Source organism: Vidua chalybeata, chromosome 6 (genome assembly GCF_026979565.1).
Source record: "Vidua chalybeata isolate OUT-0048 chromosome 6, bVidCha1 merged haplotype, whole genome shotgun sequence".
NCBI classification, from domain to species: Eukaryota; Metazoa; Chordata; class Aves; order Passeriformes; family Viduidae; genus Vidua; species Vidua chalybeata.
Window position 1 is genome coordinate 14,379,866 of NC_071535.1, and position 15,811 is coordinate 14,395,676.

Genomic DNA, 15,811 nt, shown 5'->3' on the forward strand with positions numbered 1-15,811 from the left:
CCATCATATGAGATTGGTTTAAGAAAGTCAATAATATATCTTTTTCTCCATTCATCTTGAGAAAGAACATTTTTTTGAACTTCTACATTAATGATGAAAAATTGACTGCAGTTTTGCAGAAGAATTTACTTATTAAAATCTGAATTAATCATATAAAAGGGAAATCCTCATTGCCTTATAATGTAGTAGCCACAAGATCTGAAAAGTGAGTTTCTTTGTCTTGGGTTTTGTCTTTGCTCTCATAATTGTGTTTATTTTTCTCTGCAATAATACTACTTCTGGTCTATGAACTACCCTGGATATAATATTTAAAGTAATAATTACATTATTCAGAAAATTTGTCCAAATTTGTGATTTCCTAAATTAAAATCAAAACTTAACTTCAGATTTTAAGAACATAATTTTTGTTCATTTTCAAGGGGAAAATATAGGTCATTTTCTGCTTAAGAAACCATATTGAAGTAATGGAATTTATACCAACAGATAATTTGACTGAGAAGGTACCAGACTTTGATTGCTTCCATACTGCCTAATTTAATTATTTAGCAGACATAAGTCTATATATCTTGTTAGGCTCTCACAGAAAAATAAAACAAAGGACGTGTTTTCTGTGTATCAAGGATAACTGATATTATTCTGAATCCCAGTTGATGTAGGAATAAAAATCTGTTAAAATGTTGAAGGTGAAAGCAAATTGTCATGTTTTGGTCACAAAGATAAGGTGAACGATGCATTTTCTGGGCAACTGGCAAAAATATGAAGAGCACAGGGCAGGTTTGAGGTGGACTCTTCCATCATCCAGACCACTGGGAAAACAGGGAAGCAGGAACATATCGGTAACAAAGGCTTATGGTGACATATCTGTTTCTTCAAAAGCTAAAGAAAGCAAGTAAAGGAAAAGGCCTCTGACTGTGTTTCTGGCCAGCCTGGAAGAGCAGGTTGAGATTGTGCAGATGCAAAGTAACCTGTCAGAGTGACCATGAAATAGATGACAGAATTAACAAGCCTCAGATGGTTAGAAGTGAGAACACAAACATCATAAATCATGGAGCTCAGGACAGCAGACTGCAATAAACACTTGGAGGTGGAAGTGCTAGATTTTTACATAATGCCAGTAAAAAGGAGAGTAGAAAATGGAGAGAGCTGGTAGTGCTGTTAAAACAAACAAAAACAGAAGGAACAAAAAAAAGGACAATCCATAGTATGCTGAACAAAGTATCCTGAACTAGAGTGTCAACAGTCTAGGTATAAAATGAAAGGTTAAACATAACTTGTGACAAAGTAAAACATAGGAGAAAATTTATTAGTATTAGAATATTAAGAAAAATGCTGGTCTGTTCCTCAACAGGAATCTTGAGGTCACAGTGTTAATGTCATCTTGCCTTCTATCTTCAGTAAAAATGTCAACTCTGATCTTACAGCTAAGAAAATGAGCTGCAGAGATAGAGATGAGTAATAAAACCAGAACAACAGATTGGAAAATAGGTAAATGAGAGGTTCCAGGATAGGCTCAGTGGAAATTCTCTGTAGGTATTTTCCTTAAGCCTGCTTTTTATCCCACGGATGATAAATCATTATGTTTTGAAAACCAGTCAAAAATAAATTAGGCTCCACAAAACTCAGAAAAACCACTCCTACATCTAATAATTAAAAAAAAAAAAAAAAAAGACAGGCTACAGGAAAGAAAACCACTCAGCCTACTTTCAGTTCCAGAAAAATCTTGAAATGAAGAGTCAAACAAACCATTCATAAACACCTAAAATACAGAAAAGATATGACTGCCTGCATGGACCTTTCAATAGTAATCAAAAAATAGTAATCAATCAAATCATAGTAAGTAAATCTAATTCTTTGTATTAGATCAGATTTTCTAAGGTGTAACAATGAAAAATAAATAAGACAAAAATAACTGGTCACAAGAGGAGTTGTTGGTCACAAGATGACATCAAGTTGGGTGAGAGTGCTGTTCTGCTGAAAGGTGGGAAGGTTCTGGAGAGGCATCTGGACAGGCTGGATCCATGGGTCAAGGTGTGAGATTCAACAAGACCAAGTGCCAGTTCTGCACTTGGGTCACAACAACCCCAGGCAGTGCCACAGGCTGGGAGAGGCTGGAAAGCTGCCTGGTGGAAAAGGATTTGAGGGTATTGATCAGCTGCAGCTGAACATGAGCCAGCCATGCCCAGGTGGCCAAGAAGGCCAATGGCACCCTGGCCTGTGTCAGCAATAGTGTGGCCAGCAGGACCAGGGCAGGGATTGTCCCCCTGCACTCAGCCCTGGTGAGGCCACACCTCAAATGCTGTGTTCAGTTCTGGGCTCCTCATGACAAGAGACACTGAGGGGCTGGAGAGTGTCCAGAGAAGGGCAACAGAGCTGGAGAAGGCTCTGGAGCACAAGTTTTGTGAGGAGCAGCTGAAGCTGTTTGGTCTGAAGAAAAGGAGGTTCAGGGGGCCTCGTCTCTCTCTACAACCACCTGAAAGGAGGCTGTAGCCAGCGGGGGACTGGTCTCTGCTCCCAAGCAACAAGCAGCAGGATGAGAGGAAATGGCCTCAAGCTGCAGTAGGGGAGGTTTAGATTGGATATTAGGAAAATCTTCTTCTCTGAAAGGGTGGTCAAGCACTGGAATGGGCTGCCAAGGGAAGTTGTGTAATCACCATTCCTGGAAGCATTTAAAAGACTGGCACTTATGGATATGGTTTAGGGGAGGGCTTGACAGTGCTAGGCTGATGACTGGACTTAATGATCTCAGGAGTATTTTCCATTGTAAATAATGCTCTGATTGTATAAGTCAAAATTAAACTTCACTGATTTGAGTATCCTTTCTCTGATAGAAGCCACTAGCAGGTGTCAAGGAAGAATATGAAAAAAGTATGGTAAGAATGTATTTAACTTTTACATGGTAGGCTGGTTTCAACAAATATGCAACTTAATGACTTTCAGAGCTGGAAGTTGCATCAACAACTATTTTGGGATATTCCATTCAAAATTTACGTATATTAAATACAATATTGCAGAATATTATATATTTTTAAAAATCACTTACATAACATTATGAATATAATATAATTGTTATATACAGAGTTCCTATCAAAATTGAAGAAATTTCAAGTACTGAAAGATTTAGGAATAAAACTCCAAGTAATCTTAAAAGGTTAAAGAATATTCCTGAAAAACCAGGATTCATATTAGAGGGAAAAGTTATGCATTTAGATTACACTACACAGATGGAGGCTAGAGAATGACAGATCTGCTCTGCTGTGAAAGATCTGAGGATTAAAATGGATCAGATCAGAGCACGTGCCAATAACATTGCCAAAAGCAAACATACTGCCTAAATGAAAGGCTGGCTGTAAGGGCTGGTGCAGCATCCACTGGAGTAGGTTTTCAGTCACAAGCACTGCTCCTCGAGAATAGTCTAGGTCATATGAAAGGAGTTAAGAGAGAGGAATGAATGATAGAATTCAATAAAATATTGTTCAAGAAGGGTTGAATGGGTCATATAATCTAAATGAGAGACATTTGAAAGGAACTTTAACAGTTTTCAGATGTGAAAAAAGTAGCTGTAAGGAAGAGACTAAGCAATTCTCCATGAACTCTACAGATAAACAAGAAGTTTCTCACATATATACCAACAAGGAAAATTCAAAGCCAGGTCTTGGAAAAACCTCTGGACAACCAAAGTTATTCACGAAACAGTTCAGTCGCCATCACTGGAGTTTATCTAGGAAAAGATAGACAAACATCTACCAAAAAAATGCTTCGGCATAAATGACACAGCTTCGTGTTAAGGGAGTTGCCATCCTGGGTCTTTTCCCTTTTTTTTTTTTTTTTTTTTTTTTTTTTTTTTTTTTTTGGTGTCCTTTTAGTTGCTTTTCTCTCTGTATTTCTGTATTTGCAGAGGCAAATAACTACTTGAAAAAAACACCAATGGATGTTGTAGAGTCTCAATTGCTTCTTTTATTTGAAAATACAAGTCCGTTCTATGACATATACTGTCTTGCAAAAGTTAGTATGTGTGACTTTATGTAGAAATGACTGACAAGGTCTTTCCTTATTTTTTTTCTGAAGGAGATTAATTTACATGCTTCTAGTGCTTTCTTCTGGCCTTACTATCTAGATATTATGAATAGATTAACTGAATACTGTTGAGTACTGCAGCACATTGCCTAGAGATGTTATAGAATCTTCAGCCCCGGGCAATATGCTGTAATTGACCCTGGTTTGAGCACTGGTTTGAACTGCACAGTCTCCAGAGGCCCCTTCCATCTTCAGCTCTTATGATTCTGTGAGATCCTGTGATTTCTAGATTGCAACTACTTTACGTGCATCTTATCACCATGAATCAAGTGAAAACTCTGAAGCATTCAAGAATGAAAAGAACAAAAATCAATGTGAAGATCATTTTCTCTCCTGTCATGGTCCACATGGCTTTTTTTTCTGATGTATCCTAATTATTTTTGTTCCAACTGGATTGCTTTTCTAATGAAAATTAGGCTGTTTTCTGCTGTTACAAGTGTGGGAAATGAATCTGGTGAAAGTTACAGAATTGTGAGATGCCACAATGATACAAAAACGTAGAAGGTGGTTTGGTAAAATGGAGAACATGATGAGATGCTCCGTATGAATTGGGAATTATAAAGACCAATTTAGCACAATATTTTATAATGTATTATATGAAATTTTAAATGAGAAAAAGGTAAGTTTTCAATGGAATATGCTTAAAAGAAAAATAGACAAAATACTGGAAGATGTTCAGTGTGCAGAGAAAGACAGGGAATGAAGGCAAAACCACGAGGAGTCAGCTTCTACAGTTCAGTGAGGGCTGCTGTCTGATTTAGGCCCTCACCATTGAAATCTGGAGTTGTGTCCTATGCAAGTCACATTTTTGAATGATATAAAGCCAACCCTTCTATGAATGAGGGTTTTTCAGTAATGGTTCTTTTTTAAAGCTCACAAAGAAGGTTTACCTTTATCCCAGGACAGCAGAAGCAGGACAACCTAACTAACCCACTTCTCTGTTAAGCCCTTAGTTTCAGAATAAGATTCACCTTCTTTGATTTATCTGATCCCTCAGCAAAAACCACAGACACGGAGAGTGGAAACAAATCCTTCTCATGATGCAAGGAAGAGATAGATGCTTCTAAATGGGAGTGAGAATCACAAGTAAACACAGCAAGCACTATGCTATCCAGATGTAGTAGTATGACATGGTGTCCCCTTTCTGAAACTCTGAGCTAAAAGCTTGTGCAAGCCTGACAATTAGAGACTCAAACCATCTCCTGGATGTTGGCACTTATACCAAGTACTTTGGAAACAGAACACTCCTTAATTCACTTAAATGGCTGAAAAATGGAAGTGGTGATTATAATTTATGTTATAGATTAGAAGTTAAGTGCTCTTATGCAGGAAATAGAAACTCTGAATATGAGACCTTCCCCAGCCTGGTGGTTCAAACTCAAAATTTCCATCTTCCATCAGCAGAGCTTATCAATTTTAGAAGGAAGCTTTGGATGAGAATTGCTTTCCTGCAGAAGCTCTGTCATCATGCAATAAAGAATTCACTGCTCCCATATACTAAGAAATTTACTACTCAAATTTACTAACAAATTGAGAATGTAATTTCATTTTAAAATGAAAAATAAAGGCAAAGTCACTGTTAAAGAGAATTCATCTGTGAATGGCAAATTGCCTCCTGAAGCAAATGCACTCATTATGCTCAAAGAAAGGATGAGATCTCCCGCAGTTAAATAAAACTAGTAGGAAAAATAATTGCTTGATAAATCAGAGTAATTAAATTTTGCACATGCGAATGCTACCGCACCTCTGTCTTCAGTACAACAAGGCCAGCCCTGTAGCAGAGAAACGGCACATAAAGCTCAGCCTTTACTCCCTGAAAAATGTACTACTGATAGAAATAGCCCACCTTTTCCCTTTTAGCTCTTCACTAAGGAGGAATGGGAAATCTTGCCCCACAAAGCTATTGGGATCAGAGCAGCCAAAAACTGTGATGATACTATCTAGTTCCAGTTCACCTCCTGCAAATATTCCACCAATTATTAGTGTGTCTTCTAACATTTAAAAAACACAAAGCAATGGACTCTGCTTTTCTTTGGGAACCTGTCTGATAGGTCATTTGTTAGTTGTTCTGTCTTATGTGTTAATTTTTGTGTACCAGGTAAAGAACTGTTTCCCCTGATAAACTTCCATAGGAAAAATAAACTTCTGCCACTATCCTTTCAAAGTTCAAAAGTTAATTCTTGACCATTTAAACAATTTTGTGTTTAGGCTATTTAAACACAGCTATCTACATCTAGGCATGCACACATTCATCAGTTGTTCATCTGCCTGCTGCAGTCAGCAGAAATCCAGCCAATGCAACCTAGAGCACAACTGAGTTCACCCCAGCCAAGGGAACCAGCAGCTGCTGGTCCAGTGACTCCAGTGACTCCAGCCTTGATCTTTACTGACTCTAACAACAGCTTTGATACTGAGGGCTCAATCCATTGCCCACACAGAAGGAGCCAGTGCCATTTGAGATGGACAGCATAACCTGCCTGTCCTGTTGGCAATACATCTTGCAGAGCTGTCGAGGTGCCTTGCATACTTCAGGACATCTGAAATACCAGCAGTTCCTGTGTGGGAGTGACTGAAGCAAGTCTTTAGGTCATAAACAGACTCCTGCCGGTAGGCATAACAAATTTGGGTATCTTGGTTGTCAGCTGAATCTCTGGAATTTAGGAATTTGAACAGTTTAGCTGCAAAGGCCATGGCACTGCCACAGGATATACACTCACAAGAGGTGGCTTATTATGGTTTCCCTCCTATTCAACAGGCTAATAGGAGGAAAGCGCAGCACCAGCTCATTCCTATCTGTTCCTCAGGAGTACAAGGATGCATTGCATACTCTGTCTTCAGAACCAGTCAAGCAGAAATCACCAGCAATTACTTTCACAAGAGTTACAGAAGAGTGATTTTGGGCTTAAGGGTCATTTTAAGGCATAGCTATATGATCAGATTTAGATGGTCATAAGTTAACTCCACATTTTATGTCACCTCAGGTTTGCAATGCATTTAGACACGTTATTACAAGATAACATGTGAACTAAAAATTCACATCTTTCAGTTTATTCATGCAAGCTCAGTAGATGGCAAACTGGAAGTAGATCCAAGCTGGAACTGGCCTATGCTGCAGAATACTGGGCAGAGAGGGCATCAGATACTAACCTTTGAGTATTTAGGTATACTCAGACACTTTGGTGCTGACCCCCTCACTGCAAGATCACCACGAATTTGGTATATTGGAACATCAGGCAACAAAAGACTCATGAAGCACTGAGAAAGCATATCTATACAGAAACACATATTCATCTTTTGGCAGTCCATTTTTGACAAAAGAGAAGTTGCCTTTTATTAAGAGAATCTAAACAAAAAAATAGCAATTTTTCCAACAGCTTAATGTTCTGTAAATATCAGTTCCCTGAGCAATTTCCTTAAAAAAAAAAGTTCAGATAATCTTATTACTCATGGGATCTGTGCATTTAGTCTCCTTTTAACTTCTGCACTGCATCATTTTTGTAGGAATTGGCCATAATAAATGTGATTATGGATGCAGTTTACACAGGTATAGCTCCTGATATAAGTTATACATTTGGTGGTAAGGTATTCTTTTAGACTAGATATTTCCAGATGACTGAGCAAGTTCTTTGAGCTTCTTCCCAACATGCCTCTTGTGTGTATGCATTGTGTCTGGCAAAAACTGTAGTGTCCACTGAGAGAAAGAAGAGATGTAGCAGATGCTTGACTGCATTTCCTTCCCTGCTTGACTGCAGTGACTGCTCTGAGAAGTAAACAATCCACTTGGTAAAACAAACTGCTGCAAATGCTCACTATGATTTGTATCATTTGATTATTACGTTGCTTATTCTCATTTCCTAAACAGGTTTATTGAAATTCCCCTACCAATCTATACACTCCTGAATTTTTATCAGCTATATCTCTTCCCTCCAGGCAGAGCCCACACTTCCTTTTTGATACAAGACTGTTTTATCTACATGTAGGATTGGATTTTTTGTTTGGTTTTGTAAGGTACTTATTCTTGGAATTAGTTCCTGCTTTTTTATTAAGGGATGGCATGTTCTATAAAGTATTCAGTCTCTAAATCAGACAGTGAGAGAAAAAAAAAATGTGATGTCTCCCATTTTCAGATTTAAAAGAGCCGCTGATGTCAGAAAGCAAGATAAAAAAGTCGACCTTAAAACAATCTGGTTCACGATGATGCTGCCTTTTGGTCTCAATGTCCAATTTATCTCAGAGCACATGCAGGGTGAAGACTGCAAAGTAAGACTAATGGGTATGGCAGAAATATGTGCAGTAATTCATCATCATAACAAAGCATAGCACAATTATCAGGAATTTCCTATAGACTTGCCATGATTACATGGAAACAAATTGTTTTGTCTGCTTAGTTAGAAGAGCAAGAATACTGAGCCAAAAACCAGAAAGGGATTGTTGCCACCTATATACACAAATTATCCTTTTAGGAATAGACAAATGTACAATTTGGCTTTCTTTTTGGGTTTGTACATTGAAATAGTATTCATTCAGTGCCTGGCCAAATGGGTCTCTATGTTCTACAACAGGACACATCACAAAAAATGTAGGAAGAAGAGGCAGTTGGCTACAGGGTTTGAGGAGTTAATGGATGTAATCACAGTACCTTTTTCATGCTTGCCCAAGACTTTATTGCAGCAAAAATTTCAAGTAAGAATGGAAGGAATGGAAACCTTTAATTAGTTGGAATTTACTTATTTTTAAAAAACCCATTGTCTCTGCTTGGTGTATCTTCCTGAGAAAAGACTAACATCAGCATCACTTTGTAAGTAATTTGGTTTGGTCCTGTTCCTGGTGTTCAGCTACCTGGAGTACAGTTTAGGCTGCTGTTTATTTGACTTTCCTCCCTGAGGACCACTCTTCTGTAGGAAAATTAAAGCTATGCAATGCTTACACAGACATTTCTTGCACTTCTGCTGGAGAACAAGACCCATTCTGAGTAAGCACTAATAAAAGACAGCACTGCAAGTAGCTGCTTGGGGCTCACATGCCTGAGAGACATAATATTAAAGGAGAAGTCACTGCTGAAAGGAGCAGATAGATTGCATTTGCTATCACAGATCTCTACTGTGTTTCAGTGATCATGCCACTTAGGTAAAATGGGACTTTGAGAGCTAAAGTCTAATTAAAATAAGTGGGTGTTATATAACCATGCTCAGAAGGCAAATTTTCTGCAATATTCCCTAGTGACTAGAAACTGCCTTTCTTTAAAGCATTTACACAACTCGGCTCTAGCAATTTAATGGTTGGAAGATGATAAGGAAATAAATTAGATTTTGGTACACAGCAGTCAAATTAATTTCAGAGGTATATGTAAGGCTTAGCACTTAAGTCCCATAACCACATCATGACCCATATCAACTGGAAGGTCCTAGTATTTCAGGGAAGGCTGGATAGCACACATCACACAATTGTTTTTTAGAAGATGTCATCATGCATAATGACAAAAGTCATGTTTCAGGGAATGCCTTAACTCCACCAGGATATCCATTATGGTCAGGGCTGCATTGCTGAAGTTCCAGGGATGCATCTGGCCCAGGAAGTGAATTTAGCCTTCCTGTCCTTTCTTTTGTTTTGTTTTAATTGGTTTGCCTCTGTTGCTTTCATGATTTTCTTCCTCAAAACATTTCCTTTATTGATCTTGTCTTTCCTCATTTTTCTCTCTTTCCTGGTTACTTCCAGATTAGCAGCAGGATGGAAGTCCCATGGGGTGCCCCACTTGGCCCCTTTCTGCTAAGTCCAACAGCCAGTCTTGGCAAAGTGAAGATATTCTTATCAGAAGCAATGGGGAATATTGGTGGGAGGGCCTATTTTGGGTGTCACAGGTTGGTGACAATCTGTCACACTATGCAATCCAGGTAACAGTGCAGCCACCGAGCTCTGCCAGCACTTCTCCAAATTACAGCCATGAAGGAACCATGCAAGGTGCAAAGACATCTACATTCACTCACTCTGTCTGAGCCTGGTTTGCCAGCATTGTTTTCTTAAGGAATGCTGCACAGAACTCAGTCTCCAGGGAGGGGGAGCCTGCTGCAATCAACCTTATGACGGAAAATATATCAGCCTCGAATTAATTTCACTGTATGGATGAATTCTGCCAAGTTCCTGGAATTTTCACAAACCAGATTCATCTACCCTTAATTTACTGATCTACTTTTTAAAACGTAAACAACTTTCAAATAAGATTTTATTGCATTTGAATATAATTCTTGTCATGTTCTGTACTTTTCTGCTTCATTTCCAAAGAATGTTGTGATGATTAACTCATGCATTATGTGATGCCATGTGTAATGCTCCCTTGTGACAATAACTCAAATTGCTATTTTCATGCTATCTTCCTGTCTCTTACTCTTGTTTTATTTTTACTCCATCCTTTTACTCATTTGAATAGAAATATTTTGAAGAATATATTTCTGCCTCCTTTTTCCAACTGACTGCCAGCTCACAGAGTCTAGAAAAATGGGTAAGTGGAAACATCCAGCTCCCATAGCTTTGCTTCCAGTTGCTACCGTGCTCACTTTCCCAGGAATTCTCCTGGACCTTCATCTGCAGAGCTCAGTCACTTATCAAAACATCAGCAAGTTATTTGTGAACTCTTTGAATTCCTGGTTGGCCAATGAGGCATACAGCAAGGGTTCAGCTCAAACAAGCAAGGAGTAAGCCAATAGCTTTACAATTTTGTTATATTCAAAATGAGATACAGTACTTTTAAATCTTTATTCTGAATATCAATAGAGAAAGGGAGCTTCTGGATTTTAACTGATCATGGATGAAATGGAAATTATTTTTTTGAATATTAATTATTCTTAACCCGAATAAAGATGAAGATAAATCCATTTCATTTTACCATTTGACTGGAAGAAATAGGACTAAAATTTGAAGTCACATAATTCTGACAGTGATGTAGGAACTTGTATAACATGCATGGAGAACCTACAGCAATGGAAAATCCTGAAAAATCTTGGAGAGAAGAAAGTGAAAGCAGAAGAAATGCAATCAAGAGAAATCTGAGGTTTCTCTTGAATTCTAGTTGTCCTTGATCACATCAGTAATAACCTGTTACTGTTCACAAACTCCATATCCCAAATCTATCTAGAAAATGGTAAGAAAACTAAGGATAGGAAAATTCAGCTTTCCAGAGCAGGCACAGTTTAATCACCTATTTTCCACCAAGTGTTCTGTGCACATTTGTCCCAACAAAGGAGTAACCAGAATAAAACCATGAAAGTCCATGGAAATAGATGTTTGAGGTTAATAACTCTTGTGAGCCTATCCAGGGCTGGTAATAGGAAACTCTATCATCCCATAACAAGAAGTACAGTCTAAAAAGGTTGTTTTAGAGTTTTAAGTCCACATCCTCGTGAGAGCAGGACTGTTCTCAAAATACTCTAAGCAGTAGTTTCTAGTTTAGCTTTAAATACACAAAGCAATGGCTTTGCTCTTCCTTGTCTTGAAATCTATCCAAGTTTGGAATTCAGTATCCACTCCTCAGTGGCTTTTGCTGTTCTCCACTTTCAGTTGCTATATATACAATAGAAAACTGCAATTTACATTAGGTGGCCCTGTATGAGTGTGCTCAATTAGTAAAAATATTTTCTGCATATAGGGCCTATATGGATGCAGCCTCAATAGCTGCCAGAAACTAGGATAGAAAAGGCTTGTGTGTGTGTGTCTTTCACATCACAACCTGATCACCTGTTCTTTTATCCTATCACTCCCACAGAGAGAGCACCCCAAGGAACATCTCCAGTCAGACTGTTCCTCCTAGCTGTCAAGGTCACTTACAGACATTAGTAGATATTCATCTATCCTTAGCCAGTAGACATTCTTTTTGTACATCCTCATCTAATAATGTTTCTCTCTAAATTGCCTCCAGTTCACTGCACTGTTAATTAACTTTTATGCACTACCAGAGATGAATGCATCTCAGCAGTGACTTAAGTGATTTCTCTACAGCTTGTGTTTCAGTTTACATTCATAAAACACTTCAACCTATATTAGTCAAAATTGTCCCCCCTTGTAATACTTTTGCATTTCCATAGTAGCTCTCATTGTAAAGTAAAAAAGGACAGAGCAACAGAGGAAGTAAAAATGTAAACTCCAATATTTGTCTTTGCCTGAAATAGTCCACTTGGTTAAGGGGAAAAAAAAACATTCTGAGTGTTTGTCAGCTCTGTACATTCTACATGTCATTTGCATTATTAAACAACAATATCTGAGCCTTGCCTTAAATATCATATAATCAGACCTTAGTTGTTTAGTAATATTGTTTTAAGCTGAAATTTCATACAAAAAAACCCCAACCCAAACCATGTAAGTACTACAAAATGTAGCAAGGATTTCTCTAACAGCCTGCAAACAGCACACAGCTTTTCCTGCACATTTTAAGGACATATCTAGAGTTCACAAGCACTTTCAATTTTATCACCTAATTATTAGAGAGACAATTTGCAAGAGTAAACAGTTCATACACTGTCTGAAGCTCTTAGCATTACAATGAACATGGATATAAAATTATTTGGTTACATAATAGCAGAACGTGTCTGACTTACACAAATGTTGAATCATTTAGAGTTTAAAGCTGAGGTTTCCCAAACTGGTAGTCTATAGATTTCTGTCAGTGGTCAGCAGCTGAAGGTTTATTGCTGTCTGGGTACACAGTATTCATTCCCTATGGATAGTGGGGAGAAAAGAGGTTAATTACAAACTGTCCAAGGAAAAATAATTCATTTTATCAACAGCAGTAAAACATTTTTTGCTAAAGACTGTAGCCCTACAATTTCTGTTAATAACTTTTGCATTTTATTATGATTCTGTCAAACATATTGTTTATACTGATATTTTCTTTTTCAGACTGTTTCCTCTTTTCCAATCTATCCATTTATGAGAAAAATACTACACAAGATGTTATTTAAAGAATATTTTCAACAGGCAAAACTTCCTCTCAAAAACAGATAAAAAGGAAAGTGTTAGCTGGCTTAGGAATGTCACTGATGACACTGGATTAGGAAGCCTGATGTCACTGGCTTAGGAAGCCTGATGGTCACAAAATGCAAAATGTGAATGTACAAGGAATTTAAGCAAGAAAGGGAGCAAAACAATTACAATTTAATATTTTGGGACAAAATCAAGGAAGACAAAGCCATCTGATGCTCAAAGATTTCACAAAGAGGGATTCTACAAGTCTTCAAAAGGATGCCTGCAAAAGGATGAACAGTGAAAACATAGGTGTGCTGAAGAGAAGAACTAGCAGTGAAAAGGTTAAATGCCTTTTTTGCCTTTTTCTTCACAGGCAAAACCTGCTCCTGGACCTTTGTGCTTCTGCAAAGAAGAGGGGCAATCATCAGCAGGGGAGCAGTAGTCCAGGAGCTGCTACAGCCTGGACACTCTCAGTGTGAGGGGCTCCTTTGGTTGTCCACAGAGGTGTCCAACACGACTGGGAGGTTACTGCCTATTACCTGGCAGAAACTGCAGTACTCAGAGGGGAGCCCTAATGAGTAGAAACAAGGCTAACACAGGTCCATTTTAGGGAAATGATGGCTACAACAGATACCAAGCCACAACCCAAAAATAATAGGGACCATAAAAAACTCAGGAAGTAGAACAGCAGAAATCTTATGAAGTTCATCGAAGTACCAACCTGGAGTTCCAAGCAAAATAAATACATATCTTTTGGACTCATTTTGGGGAAAAATGTGATTTGTTTTAGGAAGTATGTTTTTTAAATAAATAAAATGTTCAACAGTTTTGGTTTGTCCTATTCCAGGTAAACCATGTCATATTTCAGTATACATAATTTCCATAAACAGTTGCTAAATTTGGCACAGTATTATATATATGTAGAAAACATTTGGCCATGGTTTTGTTAGAACTGCCTCTGTGACTGTCACAGTTCCCACTTATTCTTCTGTCATTGTCTGCTCATCTTATTTAACATCATTCATTCTAATTTCCATGCTAATAAACTCAAATTAAAAGTCACAGATAAAGAGAGGAACCAACACGTACTACTACACAGAAAATATACCTTCAAATTGCTGTCTCAAAAACACATTTCAAATTACTTTTTTTTTTTTTAAACCAATGATGGCTAAAATCAAGTTCAGGAATACATTCAACAATATTTGTTTGTTAAAACATAAAAAACTTTCCACTGCCACAAAGTGGAGATTCAATTGCTCAACAATCACAACCAATTTCAAACTTTCTCAGGTCTAATGAAAGCACTGCTTTAACTCTATTAGTTATCCAAGTAGTACAACTTGCACTGCAGGATATAAAAGATTCATGTCAGTAGAGATTTAAGCTCAGAAAAGTAGAACAATACTTAATGGTTAGTGAACTGCATTGGAATATTCCTTAAAGCAATTTCTCTTTTTCTATGTCTGTGTTACAATGGGTTTTATTTCATCCAAGCCAAGTGAAAACTTCAAATACTTAAACAAGTTAGAGGTTTACTGCTACCCCAAAATTAAAGAAAAATGTGGTCATCCACATAGAGAAACTGCTTTGAGATAAGCAAGAAATTGTCAGACTTCCTGGTTAGCCCTACGTTTATAAGCAGTAATGAAAAAGAATAACTCTAATGAAAGCAGCAGATTAAATAGGAAGAACCTTTCCAGAAGTGTAATTTTGGGTGCTGAAATACACTGTAGTGAGAAGTAACCTGCATGAAAGATACACTGCAATTCTTTCCAAAGCTTCTGTTTTGGTTTGCACCTAGTGAGACAACAGTGAACAATGGAACAGCGGAAACAATAATTATATTGGCATCCTATATTCCTGCTTTTTAAATAGTATTTCCTCTCAAATATGAAATTCCACAGCTACATTCTCTGAATATTTTAAGCTTGATTATAGAGTTCCTGCAACCTGTTTTTTTTTAAATGGTTTTTGCCAGGCAATAACCCAAAAGAATGAAAACAAGCTAATACTTGGAGAGGTGCTGTGAGCATACTCACATGCCACATAGCCTAGTCACATGTACCCAACAGAATTCACAGTGCCTTCTATGAAATCTAATGCTTGGGAAAGTACAAAAAAATCGATTTAGCCATCAGTCTTTTGTCTGAGTTCACCACAAATTTTCAATTTCCTCCAGGTACCTTAATGTCCAAGGAAAAAAAGTTCGTATTCAATTCACCCCTTTCATTTTTTAGGCTCAGATTGTTGTGCAGCTCTTGATTTACATGCAGTGAGGTCAGGTAGCTCAAACCTGGAAAAAGTGAAGGTTTCTGCCAGATTTGATGGATAACATAATTCTTTTCAGAGCAAACAATTCTGTCTTCTCTAGCCTGTGGATTTCCTTCCATTGTCTGTCATTTTGCTTTTCACACATTTCACACTTATCCATGTATGTTTTCACCTAAGCATATTGCATGGGCTACAAGCACATGTCCTGCTTCAACCTCACTTTACTTTTGTCCCTATTCCATGTTGTCAGCAGCTGCCTGTTGGGACTACTGCTCCCACTGCAACTCCAAACCTCCTTTGATGCACACAGCTCCCTGTTTCTGCCATCTTCAAAAATCCAGCACGTTCCTGTGCTAGTTTATGATGCCACAGGGATTTATGCAACCCCACACCAAACCATGTCAGGGAATCAATGTAGTTGAAACTTTAACAAGCAGAAAAGTAGCGAGCCTCTTTCTTCAACAGTGCTGAATTATGCCATCTTCAGGTATTTATATTACTATGGGATCAG

The 15,811-nt window shown here is 37.8% G+C and overlaps 1 protein-coding gene across 6 annotated transcripts in view; it reads right to left on the bottom strand.

Annotated features, from left to right (window-relative positions):
- The window catches only part of LOC128789538 (protein TUNAR), a 161,809-nt gene that overhangs the window by 50,650 nt on the left and 95,348 nt on the right, over positions 1–15,811 (bottom strand). For all 6 annotated transcript variants that reach the window (XM_053945639.1, XM_053945638.1, XM_053945644.1 and 3 more), the window contains one exon: positions 12,660–12,778. The gene's annotated coding sequence lies outside the window, so the exon portion shown is untranslated. The remainder of the gene's footprint in view (positions 1–12,659; positions 12,779–15,811) is intronic.